The 7846-nt window shown below is 41.5% G+C and overlaps 1 protein-coding gene across 2 annotated transcripts in view; it reads left to right on the top strand.

Annotated features, from left to right (window-relative positions):
• The window catches only part of rsrc1 (arginine/serine-rich coiled-coil 1), a 467824-nt gene that overhangs the window by 433954 nt on the left and 26024 nt on the right, over nt 1-7846 (top strand). The gene's annotated exons all lie outside the window — the stretch shown is intronic.

Genomic DNA, 7846 nt, shown 5'->3' with positions numbered 1-7846 from the left:
ACACTGCCATATTTATTATTGAAGTCACAAAGTGGATTGTTTTTTTTGTTTTTTTTAACATGCCTCAAAACAGCAGCTTGGAATTTGGGACATGCTCTCCCTGAGAGAGCATGAGGAGGTTGGGAGTGTGTATTGTAGCGTCCCGGAAGAGTGAGTGCTGTAAGGGGTTCTGGGTATTTGTTCTGTTGTGTTTATGTTGTGTTACGGTGCGGATGTTCTCTCGAAATGTGTTTGTCATTCTTGTTTGGTGTTGGTTCACACTGTGGCGCATATTTGTAACAGTGTTAAAGTTGTTTATACGGCCACCCTCAGTGTGACCTGTATGGCTGTTGGCCAAGTATGCGTTGCATTCACTTATGAGTGTGTATAAGCTGCTTACATTATGAAGCTGTTTGTATGGAGGATATTAAACAATGCAACAAGGTTTTCCAAAATAAATCAACTCAAGTTATGGAAAAAAATGCCAACATGGCACTGTCATATTTATTATTGAAGTCACAAAGTGCATTATTTTTTTTTTAACATGCCTCAAAACAGCAGCTTGGAATTTAAGACACGCTCTCCCTGAGATAGCATGAGGAGGTTGGGGGGTTTATTGTAGCGTCCCGGAAGAGTTAGTGATGCAAGGGGTTGTGGGTATTTGTTCTGTTGTGTTTATGTTGTGTGGCGGTGCGGATGTTCTCCCGAAATGTGTTTGTCATTCTTGTTTGGTGTGGGTTCACACTGTGGCGCATATTTGAAACAGTGTTAAAGTTGTTTATACGGCCACCCTCATGTGTCACCTGTATGGCTGTTGACCAAGTATGTGTTGCATTCACTTATGAGTGTGTATAAGCTGCTTACATTATGAAGCTATTTGTATGGAGGATATTAAACAATGTAACAAGGTTTTCCAAAATAAATCAACTCAAGTTATGGAAAAAAATGCCAACATGGCACTGCCATATTTATTATTGAAGTCACAAAGTGCATTATTTTTTTTTAACATGCCTCAAAACAGCAGCTTGGAATTTAAGACACGCTCTCCCTGAGATAGCATGAGGAGGTTGGGGGTTTTATTGTAGCGTCCCGGAAGAGTTAGTGGTGCAAGGGGTTCTGGGTATTTGTTCTGTTGTGTTTATGTTGAGTTACGGTGCGGATGTTCTCTCGAAATGTGTTTGTCATTCTTGTTTGGTGTGGGTTCACAGTGTGGCGCATATTTGTAACAGTGTTAAAGTTGTTTATACGGCCACCCTCAGTGTGACCTGTATGGCTGTTGACCAAGTATGCCTTGCATTCACTTATGAGTGTGTATAAGCTGGTTACATTATGAAGCTGTTTGTATGGAGGATATTAAACAATGCAACAAGGTTTTCCAAAATAAATCAACTCAAGTTACGGAAAAAAATGCCAACATGGCACTGCCATATTTACTATAGAAGTCACAAAGTGCATTTTTTTTTTTTTAACATGCCTCAAAACAGCAGCTTGGAATTTGGGACATGCTCTCCCTTAGAGAGCATGATGAGGTTGAGGTGGGCGAGGTTGGGGGTGTGTATTGTAGCGTCCCGGAAGAGTTAGTGATGCAAGGGGTTCTGACTATTTGTTCTGTTGTGTTTATGTTGTGTTATAGTGCGGATGTTCTCTCGAAATGTGTTTGTCATTCTTGTTTGGTGTGGGTTCACACTGCGGCGCATATTTGTAACAGTGTTAAAGTTGTTTATACGGCCACCCTCAAGTGTCACCTGTATGGCTGTTGACCAAGTATGTGTTGCATTCACTTATGAGTGTGTATAAGCTGCTTACATTATGAAGCTGTTTGTATGGAGGATATTAAACAATGTAACAAGGTTTTCCAAAATAAATCAACTCAAGTTATGGAAAAAAATGCCAACATGGCACTGTCATATTTATTATTGAAGTCACAAAGTGCATTATTTTTTTTTTAACATGCCTCAAAACAGCAGCTAGGAATTTAAGACACGCTCTCCCTGAGATAGCATGAGGAGGTTGGGGGGTTTATTGTAGCGTCCCGGAAGAGTTAGTGATGCAAGGGGTTCTGACTATTTGTTCTGTTGTGTTTATGTTGTGTTACGGTGCGGATGTTCTCTCGAAATGTGTTTGTCATTCTTGTTTGGTGTGGGTTCACACTGCGGCGCATATTTGTAACAGTGTTAAAGTTGTTTATACGGCCACCCTCAAGTGTCACCTGTATGGCTGTTGACCAAGTATGTGTTGCATTCACTTATGCGTGTGTATAAGCTGCTTACATTATGAAGCTGTTTGTATGGAGGATATTAAACAATGTAACAAGGTTTTCCAAAATAAATCAACTCAAGTTCTGGAAAAAAATGCCAACATGGCACTGCCATATTTATTATTGACGTCACAAAGTGGATTGTTTTTTTTTTTTTAACATGCCTCAAAACAGCAGCTTGGAATTTGGGACATGCTCTCCCTGAGAGAGCATGAGGAGGTTGAGGTGGACGAGGTTGGGGGTGTGTATTGTAGCGTCCCGGAAGAGTGAGTGCTGTAAGGGGTTCTGGGTATTTGTTCTGTTGTGTTTATGTTGTGTTACGGTGCGGATGTTCCCTCGAAATGTGTTTGTCATTCTTGTTTGGTGTGGGTTCACAGTGTGGCGCATATTTGTAACAGTGTTAAAGTTGTTTATACGGCCACCCTCAAGTGTCACCTGTATGGCTGTTGACCAAGTATGTGTTGCATTCACTTATGAGTGTGTATAAGCTGCTTACATTATGAAGCTGTTTGTATGGAGGATATTAAACAATGTAACAAGGTTTTCCAAAATAAATCAACTCAAGTTACGGAAAAAAATGCCAACATGGCACTGCCATATTTATTATTGACGTCACAAAGTGCATTATTTTTTTTTTAACATGCCTCAAAACAGCAGCTTGGAATTTAAGACACGCTCTCCCTGAGATAGCATGAGGAGGTTGGGGGGTTTATTGTAGCGTCCCGGAAGAGTTAGTGATGCAAGGGGTTGTGGGTATTTGTTCTGTTGTGTTTATGTTGTGTTACGGTGCGGATGTTCTCTCGAAATGTGTTTGTCATTCTTGTTTGGTGTGGGTTCACACTGCGGCGCATATTTGTAACAGTGTTAAAGTTGTTTATATGGCCACCCTCAAGTGTCACCTGTATGGCTGTTGACCAAGTATGTGTTGCATTCACTTATGAGTGTGTATAATCTGCTTACATTATGAAGCTGTTTGTATGGAGGATATTAAACAATGTAACAAGGTTTTCCAAAATAAATCAACTCAAGTTATGGAAAAAAATGCCAACATGGCACTGCCAAATTTATTATTGAAGTCACAAAGTGCATTATTTTTTTTTAACATGCCTCAAAACAGCAGCTTGGAATTTAAGACACGCTCTCCCTGAGATAGCATGAGGAGGTTGGGGGTTTTATTGTAGCGTCCCGGAAGAGTTAGTGGTGCAAGGGGTTCTGGGTATTTGTTCTGTTGTGTTTATGTTGAGTTACGGTGCGGATGTTCTCTCGAAATGTGTTTGTCATTCTTGTTTGGTGTGGGTTCACACTGTGGCGCATATTTGTAACAGTGTTAAAGTTGCCCCCGCTACCTCCCACCCTGAAACCCCGCCCACCTCAACCTCCTCATGCTCTCTCAGGGACAGCCTGTCGCAAATTCCAAGCTGCTTTTTTGAGGCATGTCAATCAATGTTTATTTATATAGCCCTAAATCACAAATGTCTCAAAGGACTGCACAAACCATTACGACTACGACATCCTCGGAAGAACCCATGTTAAAAAAAATAATGTGACCGTCTCATGCCGTGTGGGTTCCCAGGACCATCAAGGAAGGACATTGCTGAGCAGGTTTGACTTGCTTGTCTGCGGTCGGGTCGCTCTTCTGCGGCGTCTCCCGTCTCCCTCTGCTGCTCGCTCTCCATCTCTAGCTCTCTGGTCCACTCTTCAGTCGACCGCGTCTCCGTCTCTTGTGTCTTGCTCTCTGTCTCTTTCGCTCCTCACCCACTGCTTCCCGCTCTCCACTTCCTTCTCCCCTTTTATGGGGAGGGACGGCGTGGCGCAGTGGGGAGAGTGGCCGTGCGCAACCCGAGCGTCCCTGGTTCAATTCCCACCTAGTACCAACCTCGTCACGTCCGTTGTGTCCTGAGCAAGACACTTCACCCTTGCTCCTGATGGGTGCTGGTTGGCGCCTTGCATGGCAGCTCCCTCCATCAGTGTGTGAATGTGTGTGTGAATGGGTAAATGTGGAAGTAGTGTCAAAGCGCTTTGAGTACCTTGAAGGTAGAAAAGCGCTATACAAGTACAACCCATTTATCATTTTATACATTGAGAGGAGATACATTGATTGTGGCCACGTGCGCGATCCACACACCTGAACTCTATTGTGGCGTCGCTCCCGGCACGCCCCGCCTCTCCGTTCGGCCGCATTCTCCGCCTCCTTGCCGCCATCTTGGGCCGGGCTCTAGCGTGCCCTGCCACGCTGCTCGTTCGCCGGCTGCGCCTCTCCACAATAATGCACTTTGTGACTTCAATAAGAAATATGGCAGTGCCATCTTGGCACTTTTTGCCATAACTTGAGTTGATTTATTTTGGAAAATGTTGTTACAATGTTTAATGCATCCAGCGGGGCATCACAACAAAATAAGGCATAATTATATGTTAATTCTTATGGCTTTTCACACACACACAAGTGAATGCAATGCATACTTGGTCAACAGCCATACAGGTCACACTGAGGGTGGCCGTATCAACAACTTTAACACTGTTACAAATATGCGCCACACTGTGAACCCACACCAAACAAGAATGACAAACACATTTCGGGAGAACATCCGCACCGTCACACAACATAAACACAACAGAACAAATACCCAGAACCCCTTGCAGCAGTAACTCTTCCGGGATGCTACAATATACACCCCCAGGTACCACCAAATACCCCCGCTGCCTCCTGGTTGTTTAATGCAGGGGTGCCCACACTTTTTCTGCCGGCGAGCTACTTTTCAATTGACCAACTCGAGGGGATCTACCTCATTTATATATATCATTTATATTTATTTATTTATGAAAGAGACATTTTTGTAAACAAGTTAAATGTGTTTAATGATAATACAAGCATGTGTAACACATATAGATGTCTTTCTTTCACGAAGACAAGAATATAAGTCGGTGTATTACCTGATTCTGATGACTTGCATTGATTGGAATCAGACAGTAATGATGATAACGCCCACATTTTCAAATGGAGGAGAAAAAAAGTTGTCCTTTCTGTACAATACCACATGAAAGTGGTTGGTTTTTGGCATCTAATTCATCCAGCTTCCATACACTTTACAAGAAAAACATTGGCGGCAAATTCCGTAGCTTGCTTGATTGACATTCACGGCACCCGAGGGTCTTGTGAGATGACGCTGGCTGCTGCCAGTTCATTATTATGAAAAAATGACAGAGAGGATGGCCAGAAACACTTTTTATTTCAACAGACTCTCGCGCCGTGCCTTCCGTCAAAACTCTAAAGGCCGACTGCACATTTCCTATCTTCACAATAAAAGCCCTGCTTCATGCTGCCTGCGCTAACAAAATAAGAGTCTCGGAAAGCTGGCGTGCACAAGTGATGTGCACGCCAGCTTTCTGAGGGATCGCTTGTGCACGCCAGTTTTCCGAGACTCTGTATTTAGTTAGCGCAGGCAGCATGAAGCAGGGCTTTTATTGTGAAGATAGGAAATGTGCAGTCGGCCTTTAGAGTTTTGACGGAAGGTACGGCGCGAGAGTCTGTTGAAATAAAAAGTGTTTCTCGCCTTCCTCTCGGTCATATTTTCATAATAATGATCTTGCAGCAGCCAGCGTCATCTCACAAGACCCTCCGGTACCGTGAATGTCATTTAAGTGACGTCTTGGTGAAGATTGATGATCACTAATTTTTAGGTCTATTTTTTTTAAAAGCCTGGCTGGAGATCGACTGACACACCCCCCGCGGTCGACTGGTAGCTCGCGATCGACGTAATGGGCACCCCTGGTTTAATGCATCACAACAAAATTAGGCATAATAATGTGTTCATTCCACGACTGTATATATCGGTATCGGTTGATATCGGAATCGGTAATTAAGAGTTGGACAATATCGGATACAGGCAAAAAAGCCATTATCGGACATCATCTCTATTCTTGACCCTTAACTGTCCTACAAGTAGCCGTCATATGTCACCTGTCCGACAAATCTAATCTAAATAGGGCATAATAATGTGTTAATTCCACGACTGTATGTATCGGTTGATATCGGAATCGGTAATTAAAAGTTAAAGTACCAATGATTGTCAGGCAAGAGTTGGACAATATCGGATATCGGCAAAAAAGCCATCATCTCTAATGCTTAGTGTTTCACTAAAGCTGGATCTGTTCATAAAAGGGTTCAAACTTGTATCTCATCCTGCTTATATTCAGGATCAACAATATAACTTTCTGGGTCATCATTTTTTCCCCAAGTAATGGTTATTGGCTCTCCCAAAGTCTGCATGATTTGCATTGTTGGTGATGAAGGGGTCTGTGGTTCCTACCTCTTCGTCACGTTACGTCTCTGGCGAGCTCATTATCTCTGAAAATGGCTCGGGAATCTCCGTGGGATTGATACTATGTTGATCATATCTATTTACTCGCAAACTTTGTCTTGGGTCTTTCGGTGTCATGCATCAGATATATATATGATGGGAGCTTCAATATAGAGGCAACTTGTTTTTCCACTCTACTGGTACTTTAATGTTTCATCGTAATTGTAATATTGGTGAGGACGCATATTAATTTAGCTCGGTGATCATTTTGCCAACTATCGCTGTGAGAAAGTGCTCCTGTGACTCCAGCTCAGCCAGTCGGGCGGACAGCAGCAGCCGTTGGGGGTTGCAAAGTCTTTCTTATCCTTTTTGATATGCTGGGATGTTTAAATATAGAATATTGCAAACCAAATTAGGGCCGGGCGATATGGCCTTTTATTAATATCTTAATATTTTAAGGCCATGTCACGATACACGATATATAGCTCGATATTTTGCCTTAGCCTTGAATGAACACTTGATGCATATAATCACAGCAGTATGATGATTCTATGTGTCTACATTAAAACATTCTTCTTCATACTGCATTAATATGTTTATTTCAAACTTTCATGCAGAGAGGGAAATCACAACTAAGTCAATTGACCAAAACTGTATTTATTAAACAGTGGCGAAAACATTCATGTCATTTCCAAAACAGAAAGTGCAAGATTGTCAGAGACATTTTAAAACAAGCTGAGTGCACTTTTGTGCATGATGTCACTAAGATGACATATCAAAACAACACTAAAATAAAAATGCACTTTTTGCACAGAACGGCACTATAATAGTGTAAAACATATAAAGTGCGCTTTCGTGCATGATGTCACACAAGATATTTTAATAATTGTCAATTAAAAATGAGCTGCATACTAGGAAATCAAATAGTGCAGTGGTTCTCAACCTTTCTTTCAGTGATGTACCCCCTGTAAAAACATTTTTTTAATTCAAGTACCCCCTAATCACAGCAAAGCATTTTTGGTTGAAAAAAAGTGATAAAGAAGTAAAATACAGCACTATGTCATCAGTTTCTGATTTATTAAATTGTATAACAGTGCAAAATATTGCTCATTTGTAGTGGTCTTTCTTGAAGTATTTGGAATAAAAGATATAAAAATGACTAAAAACAAGTGATTTAATTATAAATAAAGATTTCTACACATAGAAGTAATCATCAACTTAAAGTGCCCTCTTTGGGGATTGTAATAGAGATCCATCTGGATTCATCAACTTACTTCTAAACATTTCTTCACAAAAAAAGACATATTTAACA

Source organism: Nerophis ophidion, linkage group LG18 (genome assembly GCF_033978795.1).
Source record: "Nerophis ophidion isolate RoL-2023_Sa linkage group LG18, RoL_Noph_v1.0, whole genome shotgun sequence".
NCBI lineage: Eukaryota > Metazoa > Chordata > Actinopteri > Syngnathiformes > Syngnathidae > Nerophis > Nerophis ophidion.
The sequence above is the reverse complement of the archived record's forward strand: the minus strand, read 5'-3'. Positions and strand labels throughout refer to the sequence as shown.